Source organism: Triticum urartu, chromosome 7, assembly GCF_003073215.2.
Source record: "Triticum urartu cultivar G1812 chromosome 7, Tu2.1, whole genome shotgun sequence".
NCBI lineage: Eukaryota > Viridiplantae > Streptophyta > Magnoliopsida > Poales > Poaceae > Triticum > Triticum urartu.
Window position 1 is genome coordinate 678,478,218 of NC_053028.1, and position 20,981 is coordinate 678,499,198.

Genomic DNA, 20,981 nt, shown 5'->3' on the forward strand with positions numbered 1-20,981 from the left:
ACAATGGAGCGAGCAACCAACTTATTGGAAATCATCCATACTGATGTGTGCGGTCCAATGAGCGTTGAGGCTCGCGGTGGCTACCGTTATGTTCTCACCCTCACTGATGACTTGAGTAGATATGGGTATGTCTACTTAATGAAACATAAGTCTGAGACCTTTGAAAAGTTCAAGGAATTTCAGAGTGAGGTTGAGAATCAACATGACAGGAAAATCAAGTTCTTGCAATCAGATCGTGGGGGAGAATACTTGAGTCACGAATTTGGCACACACTTAAGAAAATGTGGAATAGTTTCACAACTCACGCCGCCTGGAACACCTCAGCGTAATGGTGTGTCCGAACGTCGTAATCGCACTCTATTAGATATGGTGCGATCTATGATGTCTCTTACCGATTTACTGCTATCATTTTGGGGCTATGCTTTAGAGACTGCCGCATTCACTTTAAATAGGGCTCTGTCGAAATCCGTTGAGACGACACTGTATGAATTATGGTTTGGGAAGAAACCTAAGCTGTCGTTTCTAAAGTTTGGGGATGTGATGCTTATGTCAAGAAACTTCAACCTGAAAAGCTCGAACCTAAGTCGGAAAAATGAGTCTTCATAGGATACCCTAAAGAAACTATTGGTATACCTTCTACCTCAGATCCGAAGGCAAGATCTTTGTTGCTAAGAATGGATCCTTTCTAGAGAAGGAATTTCTCTCGAAAGAAGTAAGTGGGAGGAAAGTAGAGCTTGATGAAGTACTGCCTCTTGAAGCAGAGAGTAGCGCAGCTCAGGAAAATGTTCCTGTGGTGCTTGCACCAATTAGAGAGGAAGTTAATGATGATGATCAAGATACTTCTGATCAAGCTCCTACTGAACTTCGAAGGTCCACAAGGACACGTTCCGCACCAGAGTGGTACGGCAACCCTGTCTTGGAAATCATGTTGTTAGACAACGGTGAACCTTCGAACTATGAAGAAGCGATGGCGGGCCCGGATTCCGACAAATGGCTGGAAGCCATGAAATCCGAGATAGGATCCATGTACGAAAACGAAGTATGGACTTTGACTGACTTGCCCTTTGAGCGGCGAGCCATAGAAAATAAATGGATCTTTAAGAAGAAGACAGACGTGGATGGTAATGTGACCATCTATAAAGCTCGGCTTGTCGCTAAGGGTTATCGACAAGTTCAAGGGGTTGACTACGATGAGACTTTCTCACCTGTAGCGAAGCTGAAGTCCGTCCGAATCATGTTAGCAATTGCCACATTCTATGAGATATGGCAAATGGACGTCAAAACGGCATTCCTTAATGGTTTCCTTAAGGAAGAATTGTATATGATGCAGCCGGAAGGTTTTGTCGATCCTAAGAATGCTGACAAGGTGTGCAAGCTCCAACGCTCGATTTATGGGCTGGTGCAAGCATCTCGGAGTTGGAACATTCGCTTTGATGAGATGATCAAAGCGTTTGGGTTTATGCAGACTTATGGAGAAGCCTGCGTTTACAAGAAAGTGAGTGGGAGCTCTGTAGCATTTCTCATATTATATGTAGATGACATACTTTTGATGGGAAATGATATAGTGCTTTTGGACAGCATTAAGGCCTACTTGAATAAGAGTTTTTCAACGAAGGACCTTGGAGAAGCTGCTTATATATTAGGCATCAAGATCTATAGAGATAGATCAAGACGCCTCATAGGTCTTTCACAAAGCACATACCTTGATAAGATATTGAAGAAGTTGAATATGGATCAGTCTAAGAAGGGGTTCTTGCCTGTGTTGCAAGGTGTGAAATTGAGCTCTGCTCAATGTCCGACCACGGCAGAAGATATAGAAGAGATGAGTGTCATCCCCTACGCCTCAGCCATAGGGTCTATTATGTATGCCATGCTGTGTACCAGACCTGATGTAAACCTTGCCGTAAGTTTGGTAGGTAGGTACCAAAGTAATCCCGGCAAGGAACACTGGACAGCGGCCAAGAATATCCTGAAGTACCTGAAAAGGACTAAGGAAATGTTTCTCGTTTATGGAGGTGACGAAGAGCTCGTCGTAAAGGGTTACGTCGATGCTAGCTTCGACACAGATCTGGATGACTCTAAGTCACAAACTGGATACGTGTATATTTTGAATGGTGGGGCAGTAAGCTGGTGCAGTTGCAAGCAAAGCGTTGTGGCGGGATCTACATGTGAAGCGGAGTACATGGCAGCCTCGGAGGCAGCACACGAAGCAGTCTGGGTGAAGGAGTTCATTACCGACCTAGGAGTCATACCCAATGCGTCGGGCCTGATGACTCTCTTCTGTGACAACACTGGAGCTATTGCCCTTGCCAAGGAGCCCAGGTTTCATAGGAAGACCAGGCATATCAAGCGTCGCTTCAACTCCATTCGTGAAAGTGTTCAAAATGGAGACATAGAGATTTGTAAAGTACATACGGACCTGAATGTAGCAGATCCGTTGACTAAACCTCTCCCTAGAGCAAAACATGATCAACACCAGAATTCCATGGGTGTTCGATTCATCACAATGTAACTAGATGATTGACTCTAGTGCAAGTGGGAGACTGTTGGAAATATGCCCTAGAGGCAATAATAAAATGATTATTATATTTCCTTGTTCATGATAATTGTCTATTATTCATGCTATAATTGTATTATCCGGAAATCGTAATACATGTGTGAATACATAGACCACAATGTGTCCCTAGTGAGCCTCTAGTTGACTAGCTCGTTGATCAACAGATATTCATGGTTTCCTGGCTATGGACATGGGGATGTCATTGATAACGGGATCACATCATTAGGAGAATGATGTGATGGACAAGACCCAAACCTAAGCATAGCACAAAGATCGTGTAGTTCATTTGCTGTAGCTTTTCTGGATGTCAAGTATCATTTCCTTAGACCATGAGATTGTGCAACTCCCGGATGCCGTAGGAGTGCCTTGGGTGTGCCAAACGTCACAACGTAACTGGGTGACTATAAAGGTACATTACAGGTATTTCTGAAAGTGTCTGTTGGGTTGGCACGAATCGAGACTGGGATTTGTCACTCCGTATGACGGAGAGGTATCTCTGGGCCCACTCGGTAATGCATCATCATAATGAGCTCAATGTGATCAAGTGGTTGACCACGGGATCATGCATTACGGTACGAGTAAAGTGACTTGCCGGTAACGAGACTGAACGAGGTATTGGGATACCGACGATCGAGTCTCGGGCAAGTAATGTACCGATTGACAAAGGGAATTGAGTACGGGATTGATTAGGTCCTCGACATCGTGGTTCATCTGATGAGATCATCGAGGAGCATGTGGGAGCCAACATGGGTATCCAGATCCCGCTGTTGGTTATTGACCAGAGAGTCATCTCGGTCATGTCTGCTTGTCTCCCGAACCCATAGGGTCTACACACTTAAGGTTCGGTGACGCTAGGGTTGTATAGATATGAGTATGCAGTAATACGAAAGTTGTTTGAAGTCCCGGATGAGATCCTGGATGTCACGAGAAGTTCCGGAATGGTCCGGAGGTGAAGAATTCGGGGTCACCGGTATTGTACCGGGACCACCGGATGGGTCCCGGGGGTCCACCTGGTGGTGCCACCCATCCCGGAGGGCCCCATGGGCTGAAGTGGGGAGGGGAACCAGCCCATAATGGGCTGGTGCGCCCCCCCTTGGGCCCCCATGCGCCTAGGGTTGGGAACCCTAGGGGAGGGGGCGCCTCCACTTGCCTTGGGGGTTACTCCACCCCCTTGGGCGCCGCCCCCCTAGGAGATCCCATCTCCTACGGCCGGCGCACCCCCCTAGGGGGCCTATATAAAGGGGGGGGGAGGGAGGGCAGCCACAAATCAAGCCTTGGCGCCTCCCTCTCCCCTGCTACACCTCTCCCTCTCGCAGAAGCTCAGCGAAACCCTGCTGCGGTGACTGCTGCATCCACCATCACGCCGTCGTGCTGCTGGATCTTCATCAACCTCTCCTTCCCCCTTGCTGGATCAAGAAGGAGGAGACGTCATCCGCTCCGTACGTGTGTTGAACACGGAGGTGCCGTCCGTTCGGCACTTGGTCATCGGTGATTTGGATCACGGCGAGTACGACTCCATCATCCCCGTTCTCTTGAACGCTTCCGCACGCGATCTACAAGGGTATGTAGATGCACTCTCCTCTCGTTGCTAGTTGACTCCATAGATTGATATTGGTGAAACGTAGGAATTTTTTTTGTTTTCTACAACGTTCCCCAACAAGAATCACATACGGTGCAGCGGGTGCAGCACCGCCGGCGTTGACGTTGTCGCCCATGTCGTCGAGGACGAGGTTGCCGAGGTTGGGGAAGAAGTCGTCGTTCGCGAAGTCGTCGCTGCTAGCAGTCACGCGACTGCGCTCCCCAAAAACCTGATCGCCCCTCTCCCGTACAGGATCACGAGAGGCGGGGTTCCGGAGGCCTGCTGTCCCTTCTCGCGGTGCTCACCGGAAGGAGGGATGGAGAAGACTTGCTTGGCAACGCAATGATCTGGAACGGTGGTGAGAAACCATACGAAGCGGCGGCGGCTAGCGTAGACGTCTGCCTGACTATATAGTGCGGGCCGGATAGGTCGTGGGAGTAAACCCCACGTCCAAGTCGTCACGATCCAAAAGAATCAGAAATGGTTCAGTAATTAACGCGTCCGTTAATTATTAATTAATGACTCATTAATATTTTCCCATGCAGCAAAAATATAGACAACGTGCATAGCTCTGTCCTCGGCTCGGCTCAATCCCGCAACCCGCGGCGCGGCGCGTCATGGCGAGGCATGGCGTGGCGTGGCGTGGCGGGGTGGGACTAAACTTTAGCCTCACTCACTCCACTCACATGTGTGCATTAATGGGCCAAGAGAATTTCAGAATTTTAGTTGGGCTTTGGGCCAAAGGCCTACTAGCAAAATTCCAACATCTACGCATGTCAAGACTACAAAAATGGTGAGGATGTTGCTACTGCTGGGTGGATTTGCAGTCGTGTGGTGCAATTGAAACCACCCAATCAGATTAAAAAAAAGGTGATGCACTTGAGCATCTTGGGAGAGAAAGGTGGCACGATCTTACTTAAGGACAGGAAGAGGCATGTGTACATCGGTGATCTTGGGACTTGAACTGTGAAGGAGATGGATTGCTTGGGTTGGTTCAATCGTCGAAGTGTTGTTTTGTTAGAGATGGACTGGCCTGCGTTCTTTGTTTCTCGTCTTGGTAGCAGATAGGTGTATGCCTCATGTAAGTTGACTTGACACGAAGAAAACGGCATGAGAATTGCTATGTTTTTAATTCTTGTTATTATGATACAATGTGTGGATGAACATAACTACCTCTTCGTTCACCATGGTGTTACTTGTCTTCTGATCGTGCCAAGTTGCATGTTACCATGCAGCAATATTTTAATTGTTGAATATCACGATGTTTGACCTGAAACCTGACGAGAATCTGGCGCGCTCATAATGTGACAGCCTTTTCTTTTTCAGATACATGCTTGTGAGTTGTGATCACATCCTGGCTCCACTAGCCAAACTTGTGACGCCAAACAAGCAAAAAAATTGATTGCACTATGCCTCTATCTGGCCTAATGAATGTTGACTGCGTAGCATAGTACTCCAGTTAGTATGAAGTCTTTTTATTTGCTGAATGTAAAAATGATGTAGCATTAGACAAATAATCTTCTTTGTTTGCAGGGAGACAAATAATCTTCTTGCCTAGTTTATTTAAGTTGGTATTTACGCAAGTCGGCAATGCAAAACTCTCTAGAAGGGTAGTGAAAATGACTATCTTGTCGGCATGACATTCGTAACAAAATATCCTAGCTATTTGGCAGAAGCAAGTTCCTTGGTTAGTAAGGCCAGAAGTTACGAATAAATATGTTTATCCTATAAGATTGTTTGGGAAGCGTTAAACCCTTTTCTCGGGCCACATTGTATTTATGTAGATGATGCTGTGGCTTACAAGTTGTTCGATCTGTAAATCAATCGAGAGATTACAGAGAAGGTCGGTATAGGAGGAGATAGACAGAAGAAGAGACAGGAAAGGATTACAGGTTTAAACACTAGTCCTATCTCCATACAACTCTATTCCAACACTCCCCCTCAATCTGATCCTACAGAACTCCAAGGTTGAGATTGTATTTGAACTCATCAAGCCTTCTCATGGTAATAGGTTTTGTGAAGCCATCAGCTAGTTGATCACCTGTAGGTATGAACTTTATGTCCAGTAACTTGCGAGCTACTCTTTCTCTGACAAAGTGGAAATCAATCTCAATATGTTTTGTATGTGCATGAAAAATAGGATTAGCTGAAAGATAGGTTGCACCAATATTATCACAACAAAATCTTGCAACTCGTGGAGTTCTGACCCCAAGCTCATAAAGCAAAGTCTGGATCCACACAACTTTCAGCTGTAGCATTTGCTAGAGCCATATACTCAGCCCTAGTGCTTCACTTTGAGATTGTAGCATGTTTTCTCGCACTCCAAGATATAAGATTTGTTCCCAGAAATACAGCTAATCCACCTGTAGATCTTCTATCATCAGCACACCCTGCCCAGTCTGCATCTGAATAAGCAGACACAAGCATGGAAGGAGATTTGACAATCTTGAGTCCAAGTTGTCCTGAAGATTTGAGATACATCACAATTCTTTTAAATGTCGTCCAATGAACAGTGGTAGGAGCATGTAGATACTGACAGACTTTGTTCACAGAATAAGAAATATCAGGACGAGTAAGTGTTAAATATTGTAATGCACCTACAACACTCCTATAATTTGTTGCATCCTCGGGTCCAAGTGCTTCACCACTGTCAATTTTGAGCTTTTCTGAAGTTGAGATTTGTGTACTTGTTAGGGAACGTAGCAATTTCAAAAATTTCGTACGCACACGCAAGAGCATGGTGATGCATAGCAACGAGAGGGGAGAGTGTTGTCCACATACCCTCGTAGACCGAAAGCGGAAGCGTTAGAACAACGCGGATGATGTAGTCATACATCTTCATGATCCGATCGATCCAAGTACCGAACGCACGACACCTCCGAGTTCAGCACACGTTCAGCTCGATGACGTCCCACGAACTTCGATCCAGCAGAGCTTCGAGGGAGAGTTCCGTCAGCATGACGGCGTGATGATGGTGATGATGATGCTACCGACGCAGGGCTTATCCTAAGCACCGCTACGATATGACCGAGGTGGATTATGGTGGAGGGGGGCACCGCACACGGCTAAAAGATCAATGATCAATTGTTGTGTCTAGAGGTGCCCCCCTGCCCCCGTATATAAAGGATGGAGGAGGGGAGGCCGGCTAGCCCCTAGGGCACGCCAGAAGTGTGGAGTCCTACTAGGACTCCCTAGTTATAGTAGGATTCCTCCTCCCACATGGAATAGGAAAAAGGGAAGGGAAAAGGAGAAGGAAGGAAGGGGGCGCCCCCCTCCCTAGTCCAATTCGGACCAGACCATGGGGAGGGGTGCGCCAACTTTTGGGGCCTTTCTCTCCTTTCCTGTATGGCCCATTAAGGCCCAATACGAATTCCCGTAACTCTCCGGTACTCCGAAAAATACCTGAATCACTCAGAACCTTTCCGATGTCCGAATATAGTCGTCCAATATATCGATCTTTATGTCTCGACCATTTCGAGACTCCTCGTCATGTCCCCGATCTCATCCGGGACTCCGAACTACATTCGGTACATCAAATCGCATAACTCATAATATAAATCGTCACCGAGCGTTAAGCGTGCGGACCCTACGGGTTCGAGAACTATGTAGACATGACCGAGACACATCTCCGGTCAATAACCAATAGCTGAATCCGGATGCTCATATTGGCTCCTACATATTCTACGAAGATCTTTATCGGTCAAACCGCATAACAACATACGTTGTTCCCTTTGTCATCGGTATGTTACTTGTCCGAGATTCGATCGTCGGTATCTCAATACCTAGTTCAATCTCGTTACCGGCAAATCTATTTACTCGTTCCGTAGTGCATCATCCTGCAACTAACTCATTACTCACATTGCTTGCAAGGCTTATAGTGATGTGCATTACCGAGAGGGCCCAGAGATACCTCTCCGATACACGGAGTGACAAATCCTAATATGGATTTATGCCAAACCAACAAACACCTTCAGAAACACCTGTAGAGCATCTTTATAATCACCCATTTACGTTGGGACGTTTGATTGCACACAAAGTGTTCCTCCGGATATTCGGGAGTTGCACAATCTCATAGTCCGAGGAACATGTATAAGTCATGAAGAAAGCAGTAGCAATAAAACTGTAACGATCACAATGCTAAGCTAATGAATGGGTCTTGTCCATCACATCATTCTCCTAATGATGTGACTCCGTTCATCAAATGACAACACATGTCTATGGCTAGGAAACATAACCATCTTTGATGAATAAGCTAGTCAAGTAGAGGCATACTAGGGACACATTGTTTTGTCTATGTATTCACACATGTATCAAGTTTCCGGTTAATACAATTCTAGCATGAATAATAAACATTTATCATGAAATAAGGAAATAAATAATAACTTTATTATTGCCTCTAGGGCATATTTCCTTCAGTCTCCCACTTGCACTAGAGTCAATAATCTAGTTCACATTGCCATGTGATTTAACATCAATAGTTCACATCTTTATGTGGTTAACACTCATAGTTCACATCGACATGTGACCAACACCCAAAGGGTTTACTAGAGTCAGTAATCTAGTTCACATCGCTATGTGATTAACACCCAAAGAGTACTAAGGTGTGATCATGTTATGCTTGTGAGATAATTTTAGTCAACAGGTCTGTCACATTCAGATCCGTAAGTATTTTGCAAATTTCTATGTCTACAATGCTCCGTACGAAGCTACTCTAGCTAATAGCTCCCACTTTCAATATGTATCTAGATCGAGACTTAGAGTCATCCAGATCGGTGTCAAGGCTTGCATCGACGCAACTCTTTACGACGAACTCTTTATTACCTCCATAACCGAGAAATATTTCCTTATTCCACTAAGGATAATTTTGACCGCTATCCAGTGATCTACTCCTAGATCACTATTGTACTCCCTTGCCAAACTCAGTGTAGGGTATACAATATATCTGGTACACAGCATGGCATACTTTATAGAACCTATGGCCGAGGCATAGGGAATGACTTTCATTCTCTTTCTATCTTCTGCTGTGGTCAGGCTTTGAGTCTTACTCAACTTCACACCTTGCAACACAGGCAAGAACTCTTTATTTGACTGTTCCATTTTGAACTAATTCAAAATCTTGTCAAGGTACATACTCATTGAAAATCTTATCAAGCGTCTTGATCTATCTCTATAGATCTTGATGCTCAATATGTAAGTAGCTTCACCGAGGTCTTTCTTTGAAAAACTCCTTTCAAATACTCCTTTATGCTTTCTAGAAAATTTTACATTATTTCCGGTCAACAATATGTCGTTCACATATTTTTATCAGAAATGATGTAGTGCTCCCACTCAATTTCTTGTAAATACAGGCTTCACCACAAGTCTGTATAAAACTATATGCTTTAATTAACTAATCAAAGCGTATATTCCAACTCCGAGATGCTTACACCAGTCCACAGATGGATCGTTGGAGCTTGCACATTTTGTTAGCACCTTTAGGATCGACAAAACCTTCTGGTTGCATCATATACAACTCTTCTTTAAGAAATCCATTAATGAATGTAGTTTTGAAATCCATTTCCCAAATTTCATGAAATGCGGCAACTGCTAACATGATTCGGATAGACTTTTTAGCATCGATACGAGTGAGAAAATCTCATCATAGTCAACACCTTGAACTTGTCGAAAACATTTTGCGACAATTCGAGCTTTGTAGATAGTAACACTACTGCGTCCGTCTTCCTCTTGAAAATCCATTTATTCTTAATGACTCACCTATCATCGGGCAAGTCAATCAAAGTCCATACTTTGTTCTTATACATGGATCCCATCTCAGATTTCATGGCCTCAAGCCATTTTGCGGAATATGGGCTCATCATCGCTTCCTCATAGTTCATAGGTTCATCATGGTCAAGTAACATGACCTCCAGAATAGGATTACCGTACCACTCTGGTGCAGATCTCACTCTGATTTACCTACGAGGTTTGGTAGTAACTTGATCATCATCATTAGCTTCCTCACTAATTGGTGTAGGAGTCACATGAACAGATTTCTGTGATGAACTAATTTCCAATAAGGGAGCAGGTACAGTTACCTCATCAAGTTCTACTTTCCTCCCACTCACTTCTTTCGAGAGAAACTCCTTCTCTAGAAAGGATCCATTCTTAGCAAAAAATGTCTTGCCTTCGGATCTGTGATAGAAGGTGTACCCAACTATCTCCTTTGGGTATCCTATGAAGACACATTTCTTCGATTTGGGTTTGAGCTTATCAGGATGAAACTTTTTCGCATAAGTATCGCAACCCCAAACTTTAAGAAACGACAACTTTGGTTTCTTGCAAAACCATAGTTCATATGGTGTCGTATCAACGGATTTAGATGGTGCCCTATTTAACGTGAATGCAGCTGTCTCTAATGCATAACCCCAAAACGATAGTGGTAAATCGGTAAGAGACATCATAGATTGCACCATATCTAATAAAGTACGGTTACGATGTTCGGACACACCATTACGCTGTGATGTTCCAGGTGGCGTGAGTTGCGAAACTATTCTGCATTGTTTCAAATGAAGACCAAACTCGTAACTCAAATATTCTTCTCCACGATCAGATCGTAAAACTTTATTTTCTTGTTACGATGATTTTCCACTTCACTCTGAAATTATATGAACTTATCAAATGTTTCAGACTTATGTTTCATCAAGTAGATATACCCATATCTTCTCAAATCATGTGTGAAGGTTAGAAAATAACGATACCCGCCGCGAGCCTCAACACTCATCGAATCGCATACATCAGTATGTATTATTTCCAATAAGTCAGTTGCTCGCTCCATTGTTTCGGAGAACGGAGTCTTAGTCATCTTGCCCATAAGGCATGGTTCGCAAGAATCAAGTGATTTATAATCAAGTGATTCTAAAATCCCATCAGCATGGAGTTTCTTCATGCGCTTTACACCAATATGACCTAAACGGCAGTGCCACAAATAAGTTGCACTATCATTATTAACTTTGCATCTTTTGGTTTCAATATTTACGATCAAGATCCAACAAACCATTTTCATTGGGTGTATGACCACAGAAGGTTTTATTCATGTAAACAGAACAATAATTATTCTCTAACTTAAATGAATAACCGTATTGCAATAAACATGATCAAATCATATTCATGCTCAACGCAAACACCAAATAACACTTATTTAGGTTCAACACTAATCCCGAAAGTACAGGGAGTGTGCGATGATGATCATATCAATCTTGGAACTACTTCCAACACACATCGTCACCTCACCCTCAACTAGTCTCTGTTTATTCTGCAACTCCCGTTTCGAGTTACTTCTCTTAGCAACTGAACCAGTATCAAATACCAAGGGGTTGCTATAAACACTAGTAAGGTACACATCAATAACATGTATATCAAATATACCTTTGTTCACTTTGCCATCCTTCTTATCCGCCAAATACTTGGGCCAGTTCCGCTTCTAGTGACCAGTCCCTTTGCAGTAGAAGCACTTAGTCTCAGGCTTAGGTCCAGACTTGGGATTCTTTACTTGAGCAGCAACTTGCTTGCCGTTCTTCTTGAAGTTCCCCTTCTTCCCTTTGCCATTTTCCTTGAAACTAGTGGTCTTGTCAACCATCAACACTTGACACTACTAGGAAAAGGGCTATAGATTATATGGCCACTAATGGCGCACCAGACATGTGGTGCGCCACTACTATATAGCCATGGTGCACCATGAGTTGGTGCGCCATTAGTGTGATAGACACTAATGGCGCACCAGACCCATGGTGCGCCACTAGTAACAAATTTTTTTCTTCCAAAAATACTAATGGCGCACCTGCCACACAGTGCGCCACTACTTTTTTTTTGCAAAACTACTAATGGCGCACCACAAGCTGGTGCGCCATTAGTAACCAGGGTTACTAATGGCGCATTTGCGGGTGGCGCGCCATTAGTAACCTGGGGCCAGCTAGATATTTTGGACAGCCACACCTACACACTCACTTTTCCCACTTCATTCTCTCCACCTCCTCCTCCAAGCTTGTCTAGGCTGCCTCCTCCTCCTCACCTCATTTGCACCATAAATTCATCCAAATTAAGTGGTTAAATTACTTTTTTTGTTAGGTAAGTAAGGGGAAAGCTATCTTTATGTTGTAGATCTACTTTTTTTCTCCCTCCAACAACGTGCACATGCACTTTTTATGGCCTAGCTAGATCTATGTATGTTTGTGGTGTTGCATATATGTTTGTGTTTGCAGGTACCGGTATTTGAAATGCGATAGTTGCCAATATTTTGCCGGAATGTTGATTCATTTCCGTTTCGGCGAGAATTTTGGCACTATGCATTCTTTTTGGTCCTATTTTTAGGGAAAGTCATGCCGAATTTTTTCTTGGTTCTAAAATATCGTTTTGCTCTACCCCGCAGGCGACCATGGTCCGCACCATGACCGAAGGCATCGTGAATAGGTTTTTGAGATCCGTGAAGGCCGAGATGCTTCAAAAGAACGAGACGGAGATGAGATGTCCCTGTCGAAGATGCAAGCTGAAGAGCCTTATTGCGGACCCGGATTCCGGGCAGGTGCGGGACCACCTGCTCTTTCGTGGTTTCATGGATGGCTATCGGTGGCAAGGTGATGAAGATGAATATGAAGTCGTCCATGGGGGCCGGGCAAGAAATGAGGAAGGGCAGCAAGACAACCACCGCGGCGAGGGCGGGCGAGAAGACGAAGAATCTCCAGGACATGATCACGACGGTGATGCTGTACACAGTCATGATGTAGAAGATGCCGGACATGATGATGAGGAAGATCAAGACGAAGGGCATGATCATGAAGATGAAGATGCCGGAGCAGACGACGATGGAGGCTGGGTGCAGGACCCTCATATTCAAGAGCTGCTTCTCAAGCAGACGGATAATGCAAGAGCTGGCGCCGGAGAGAAAGCCAAGCTGGATCAACTGGAGATAGACGCGGTTACTCCATTGTATGAAGGATGCAGGCCCGAGGATACCCGCCTGAAAGTAACGCTCATGGCTCTGAAGATGAAGGTAAAACAAAAAATGACCGACGCATGCTTCGATGAGAACATTTCATTCTGGCACGAACGTCTTCCCAAGGGGAACAAGTGCCCGACCAGTTTCGAGGAGGCGAAGAAAATCATGTGTCCTCTGGATTTACCGCACGTGAAATACCACGTGTGCATGAACAATTGCATCTTTTATCGGGACGAGCACGCGGAGTCCACCATATGTCCAGTGTGCGGTGTCACTCGATACAAGAAGAGGAAGAAAGCTCCTCGAAAAGTGGTGTGGTACTTTTCGATCACTCCTCATCTGCAGCGGTATTTCGCGGACCCTAAGCTAGCAAAGCTCCTACGCTTGCACGCGGATAGGGAGGAGAAGAAGCGAGAAGATGACGGAAATGATCCGGAGACAAATAAAAAAGACAAGATGCTGAGTCACCCTAAGGATGCGAGCCAGTGGCAAGCGTTGAACTTCGAACACCCAGAATTTGGGGACGATCCAAGGAACATCGTGCTGGGTGCGAGAACCGATGGAGTCAATCCGTTTGGCAGCCAGAGAAGCACACATAGCACTTGGCCTGTGTTTGTGTGGATGTACAACCTTCCCCCTGGTTGTGCATGAAGAGGAAGTACATTCACATGAGTATGCTAATTGAAGGGTAGAAACAACCAGGGAACGACATCAATCTGTATCTGGGGCTGCTGAAAGAGGAGCTAGACACGCTGTGGAAAACGCCAGCCAATACGTGGGACGCCGTAGAGAAAGAATATTTCCCTATGAGAGCCGCACTGCTCACGACGGTGCACGACTATGTCGGTTACGGATATCTCGCTGGGCAGGTGGTCCATGAATTTTTTGGATGCGTCAGGTGCATGGATGACACAACGTATCGCCAGCTAGATAGAGATCCCGGGTCTTCTAAAACCGTGTTCATGGGACATTGAAGGTGGCTTCGCGACGATGACCCATGGAGAAGACGCAAGGATCTGTTCGATGGTGAAACCGAACCCCGAAGACGCCCGCGTACGAGGAGCGGCGAGGAAATATACGAGCTGTTGAAAAATTGGAAAGATTGCCCACTGCCGGGAAAGAAGCAAAAGGCGCCAGAGCTGGGAAAGAAGCGAAAGGCGCCAGAGCCGCTGCTGAAGGTATAGAAAACGAGGTCTGTTTTCTGGGACTTGCCGTACTGGAAGATCCACCATGTGCCTCACAGCCTTGATGTCATGCATATCACGAAGAACATGTGCGAGAGTCTGCTTGGTACCCTGCTCAACATGCCAGAGAGGACCAAAGATGGGACGAAAGCAAGGGCATACTTGAAATTAATGGGCATCAGGGAGGAGCTTCACGCTAATGATGATGATGATAATGATGAGGCGAAGCAGGACACGGAAAGTCGTAGCAAAGGCAAAAAGGCCAAGAAGACCGGAAATGACTACCCTCCCGCGTGCTTCACTCTATGTCAGGAGGAGATCGAGTAGTTTTTCACCTGCCTCGTAGGAGTAAAACTTCCTTACGGTTACGCGGGGAAGATAAGCAGATACCTAGACCCAGCGAAGCAGAAGTTCAGTGGGATGAAGTCTCACGACTGTCACGTGCTGATGACGCAGATACTTCCAGTTGCAATCCATGGGATCATGGACGCGCACGTCCGAGAAACGCTATTTGGCATATGCAACTTTTTCGACGTCATCTCTCGGAAGTCGGTTGGCGTGAGGCAACTCAGAAGGCTACAGGAAGAGATCGTGATGATACTATGCGAGCTTGAGATGTACTTCCTGCCCGCATCCTTCGACGTTATGGTGCATCTGCTGGTCCATATCATGGAGGATATCATCCAACTCGGGTTGACGTTCTTGCACAACATGATGCCGTTCGAAAGGATGAATGGTGTCATCAAAGGATACGTTCGCAACATGTCACATCCAGAGGGAAGCATAGCCAGGGGCTTTCTGACCGAAGAGTGCATCTCCTACTGCACGAATTATCTAGGCATCAAGAACCCCGTTGGTCTGCCCATCAACAGGCACCTCGGCAGGCTCGCTGGATGGTGTCACTGCGAGGGTCGCCGCGAAATGCATGTCGACTTCGAGGGTCGACTCGCCGACTTTGAAAGATCCAACCTCGTCGCGCTACAACACATAGACATGGTTGGTCCTTGGGTGGTAGAGCACAAAACCTTTATTGAGAAGACGTACAATGACCGAGGCCAACAGAGGACGGATGGAGATATAATCAAAGAGCACAACTCATGTTTCACGTGCTGGTTCAAGCAGAAACTTCTGTCATACCCTTTACATGAGGATTCTTCCGCGGAAGAACAACTCATATTCGCCTTGTCATAGGGCGCCGAGCACAACCTGATGACCTATGAGGCGTACGATATTAACGGCTACACATTCTACACTGAGGACAAAGACATGAAGAGCGATGGTTATCAGAACTCCGTGGTAACGATGGAATCCTACACCGGTAACGACAAGGATAGATACTACTGAAGGATCGAGGAGATCCGGGAGCTGAGCTACGCTGGAGAGAAGGTCCCGATGTTCCGTGACAGATGGGCCAAGAGCGTTCTAAAAGAAGACCGGTATTTCACCACCATGGTTATACCCGAAGCCAAATCCAAGACCGCGGGCGCAAACGTCACCGCGAAAAATGAGCCATGGGTACTGGCTTCCCAAGTGGACCAATGCTTCTTCATTACCGACCCATCAAAGCCCGGTCATGTTTTCGTGAGGAGAGGCAAAAGGAAGATCATCGGAATGGATGGAGTCGCCAATGAGCAAGACTTCAACAAGTACGGCGACCTGAAGATGGAACATGACGACGACGATGAAGTGTCATACACCACAAGAAGAAGCAGGACCACCCTACCTAAAGGACGCCCGTTCCACAGAAGAACTCCATTTGCGAAAACGAAGGGCAAGATTGTGAAAAGATAGCTAGCTAAGATCGATTGTATTTAAATCGTAATCTTCATTTCTCAATTGTATTTCATGGGTAATTTTTGAACTCATGAATATTTTTAAATTTCATGGGCACTTTTTGAATTCATGAATATTTTTTTCAAATTTGATGATATTTTTTCATATTCAATATGAAAAAATATTGAATATTCATGAGGACACTCGATCTCGATCCCCCTCCATCTCGATCGCTACCCCCTCGCCAGATCCCCCTCGCTGCCGAGCACCCCCCGCACCCTCCCCCGCTCCACCGCCGCCGACGACCCCCCGCACCCTCCCCCGCTCCACCGCCGCCGCCGACCCCCCGCACCCTCCCCCGCTCCACCGCCGACCCCACCCACCCTCCCCCCGCACCCCCGCCCCCGCTCCACCATCACAAATGAATGCAACTAAAAATCAAAAAACAAATTTGATTATATTTTCAAATAACAAATTTGATGATATTTTTTCTTATTCATAAATATTTTCAAATAACAAATTTGATGATATTTTTAAAAAAATTATTACTGTTTTTGTAAAAATTTATTACTGTTTCATATTCATATTCATTTTCTAAAAAATTATTAGATGCAACAAAAAAAGTTAATAATAAATTACTTATGGCGCACCACTGGCTGGTGCGCCATTGCTATGCAAAAAAAGTTACTTATGGCGCACCGCTGGGTGCTGCGCCATTGCTATCTAAAAAAAGATTACCTATGGCGCACAGCTCGGGGGTGCGCCATTGCTATAAAAAACATACTAATGGCGCACCGCCAGGGGGTGCGCAATTAGTAATCTCCCCCCTAGCTAATTCGCCCGATCTCTTCGTCCCTCCCTCGCCAAATCCACTTCCCCCCTCGCCACACCCTCACGCGCGCCCCCTCCTTCCGCCGCCCGGTCGTCCTCCCCTGATGCCATAGCCGCGCCACCGTGCTCGCACTCTCGCCCCCTTCCCCGCTCGCCTTCTCCGCCAGATCCCAAGCCTCGCCGCCGTGTTAGCCACGGCCATCGCCGTCCCCGCACCTCGGCGGCCGAGCCAAACCCCTCCCCTCGCGCTGCTTCACCCGACTAGGTCAGTGATGTCCATCTCCTCGCTGGCACCTCTCTCTCCGGCCATCTTCCCCACCCCGTGCCGCTCTCATCTCGTCCTTCCCCATCTGTCCTGGACCCGGGTCGCCCCCCCCCCCCCCCCCCCCCCCCCCCCCCCCCCCCCCCCCCCCCCCGTGGTGGGCTGCTCGGCGCTGCCGTCGTCTCGGACCTCTGCCGCCTCCTACCTCCCCATCTCCGTCCCTTTCCTATGACCTTGTACCTGTCCCCGTCTCCTCCCGAGCCCCATCTCCACCCCTCTCCATTCGAGCTGCTCGACATAAACCCTGACCTCTGCTGTTTGTTTTTTCATGTTTAGCTACTGTTCTGTCCGAGATTGCCAAGTTGTACTGTTGGTTGTAGTGGTGTTGTTCTCCCAGGTTGAAGGTATTTTGAATCATGTGGTCTTGCGGTATCATATCGCAGTACAGAGCCCCATCTCCATTCGAGTAGCTCGACATGAACCCTGATCCTCTGCTGGTTTTTATTTCGCAGGTTGACCTGCTGTTCTGTCCGAGATTGCGGTGGTGTACTGGTGGTTGCAGTGGTAATCTTCTCCCAGATTGCAGTGGTGTTCTTCTCCTAGGTTAAAGGTAATTCTTGATCCAAACTTATGCAAATTCTTTACTGTTGTCTTCTTGTATGCTATGCATGTTTTATTGTGTGCACAACATCTTACAATTAGATAATTGCAATGTAGCAGAATCATGTGAGATCAAGTAGATTTGGTTTCTTGCATATGCATTGTGTTTAACTAAGCGGAACTTCCATGCCTTGTGCACCATCTTGCGTGAGAAGTGTCGACTCTATGACAGTGTATATGTTACCGTCGAAGAAAAGGCTGCTATCTTCTTGGTGGTAGTTGGACACGGTCTCAAAATGAGGTTGCTGCGTGGTGCTTATAAGCGGTTTTTAGAGACTATTAGTAGGTATTTTTCTGATGTCTTAATAGCCATTCTTTCTCTAACTGGGGTGTTCATTAAGTTTCCTCATCCTTTGGTTCAACCTCCTGATGATTACAAGTGGAAGTGGTATGCCAATGCACTTGGAGCACTAGATGAGTGTCATGTTGATGTTTGTGTTTGATGTATGTGGTCTGTCCTGTTCGTGCACTTGGATTGGGCTTCAGGAGTGATTAATCTGCTATAGGGGATTCATCTACTATGTATGGCCATTTGGATTAGGGCATCTTTGCCTTGAATCGGCTGGCTCGTTTTGTTTGTATATGTATGTGCAAATGCTCAATTGGTTCACAATGGGACACCGTAGAACACCCTGGAAGTGCTCTGTTGTAGGTGTTAGATCGCCTCGCCATTTTATGAAGTTGTCTTTTCAGTTTCTTTAGATTAGAGTTTCAAGTAGTGTTTTGTTTCTATGTTTGAATAGGCAGCAAACTTTCTATTCTTGCTCTGTAGTTGTATGCTCATTTAGGGTTCCAAATCACATTTAAGTTACCTGTCAATTATCATGTAGGTTCTAGTTTTCAGTGTAATTTTTAGTGGATTTTATCTGTACTATGGTAGTGTAATTACTGTGTGTTGTCAGTGCATTTCTAGTGTGTTTTAGTGTAAATATTATATGTAATTGCACCGTTATTTGAGTGCATTTTGACTGTAATTCAGTGGTTTAGTCTTGCATTTGTTCCAGTGTACTTTCAATGCAATCTCATTGTAATTGCAGTGCACTTCAATTTCATTGTTTAATGTAATCTTTGATGTAATTATAGAGTATTCTTGCTATAATTACTTCTTTAGCTGTAATCTTTTTGTTGTAATTTCAGATTAATCTCTCTGTAATTATAAAGTGAATATACAGTGTAATTACATATAAGAATTTTAGTGGTGTTAGTAGTGGAATTTGCTCTGTTGTTCTAGGGGGTATGAGTTTGTTGTTTGTCGTGAACTTTCTGTAAATGTGTGTTTGCTCCAGAGTGTAGATTTCCGCTCTTCTTCAGCTAGATTTCCGTATGTTATGTGGGGACAACAGATATTGCTATATGTTCATTCTTGAGGGTACAGACTTGCTAAACTATTGATGATTTTTTGTTGGGTGACCTATTAGATCCGGAATGGAAGCTCACATAAATTGAGCTGATTTTTGTCCATATGAAAGCAGAGGACCATATGGTCTATGGCCTTTTCATCCATATGAAAGTAGAGGCACATTGTGGTGCTAGTTTGCTAGGTTTTGTCTCCGACCATCGTGTCGTGATGATTTTGCAAGTACCCCGAGAGGCCCTTGAGTTTGCCGGAATGTCGATTAACTTCCGTTCCGGCAAATTCGGGTACTCCATATGTCCTATTTTCAGTAAAGGTCATTCTGAAATTTTCCGTGAATTTTAGCATGACTTTGCTAAAAATAGGACATATGGGGAACTTGCGACTAATGCATGGGCCGGGCTATCTTAGAACTTAATTAAGTAGGATCAACTACCTCTTGTGTTATGCATGGGCCTCAGCGTCGACAAACCCTAAATGATAAAACCTTGGCTTTTAGGGTGCCTCAGTGTCGATAAAAACCTAAATGATGAAAGCTTAGGCTTTTAGGGTGCCTCGGCGTTGACAAACCCTAAATGATAAAAGCTTAGCTTTTAGGATGCCTCGGTGTCGACAAACCCTAAATGATGAGACCATGATCTTGTTCCTTGACAATAACCAACTTTTTGACCAAACTTTATTCCTATTTAGAGCGAAACATGGCCCACAACGATGAGGCCGGCGGTTCGGGCAAGCAATTCTGGGAGCTGTCCCAGGAGATGGAGGAAGAACCTCACCACTATGAGGATGCCGCGGAAGACACCGATCCTGACTACACAACCCCTAGTGGCATCAGGGATGACACCACTGATGGTGCCGCTGAGGATGCCACCACTGATGATGGTAGCGCACACACAGATGGCAGCCAACCGAAGAGGCAACAGAAGGACCGGCGCCCGAACGTGCTCGGCACCGTCAAGGAGGAATTTACTGAAGTGAACTCCGACGGGCATCCAACGGCGCCCAAAGAAATAGTCAAGGGGTACTCGGTTCACCTTGGGTGCATTCTCCGGAGCACCGTCTCGATCAACACCGAGAACCTAAGGCATAAGGACCGAGGGAATTTGCGCAACCTCCTCTTCACGAAGCTGCACGAACGATACAAGTTCCCCGCTGACTTTGAAAACACACGCCTCTCAGGGAATAAAGTGAACAGTGCCGCCCTCACGAGGATGAGCACGGCCCTGTCTACTTGGAGAAGCGTGGTGAAGAGAATGATTGACAAAGGTGATAGTTATGAGAAGATCAAGGCAAAAAATCCTTCGATCAGCGAAGATGACTACAAGGAGTTCAAGATCAAGTGCGAGAGCAGCGCAACCTCCGAATCAAGTCAGTGGGGGAAAGAAATGCGGGAGTTGAACTTAGGGGAACACAAACTCGGTCCCGACGGTTACAGAGTGGCGGAGCCTATATGGGACAAGGAGGACGCGGAGCGTGCCGAGCAAGGCCTACCGCCCCGCTTCGAGAAATACCGTGACAAGAAGACCAGGAACTATGTCAAGGCCCGGTACAAGGAGGACCCGGTAACAAAGGAGCTTACCACGGATCCAAAGGCCAGGGCGCTTGAGCTTGTTCTGGTAAGGAATACACCCCCGCGTAATTAGCTCCATATGGTTGCATTCTAATTAATGAAGCCAAATTTCTAAATGGTTCACATTCCTTCCGCAGGAGACTGAAAGCAGTAGTGGGGTCGGCTCAGAGCACCCCTTGGGACAACACTCTAAATAGGGCGTTGAACGTAATGAAAAACAAGGATAAGCTCAGTAAGCCG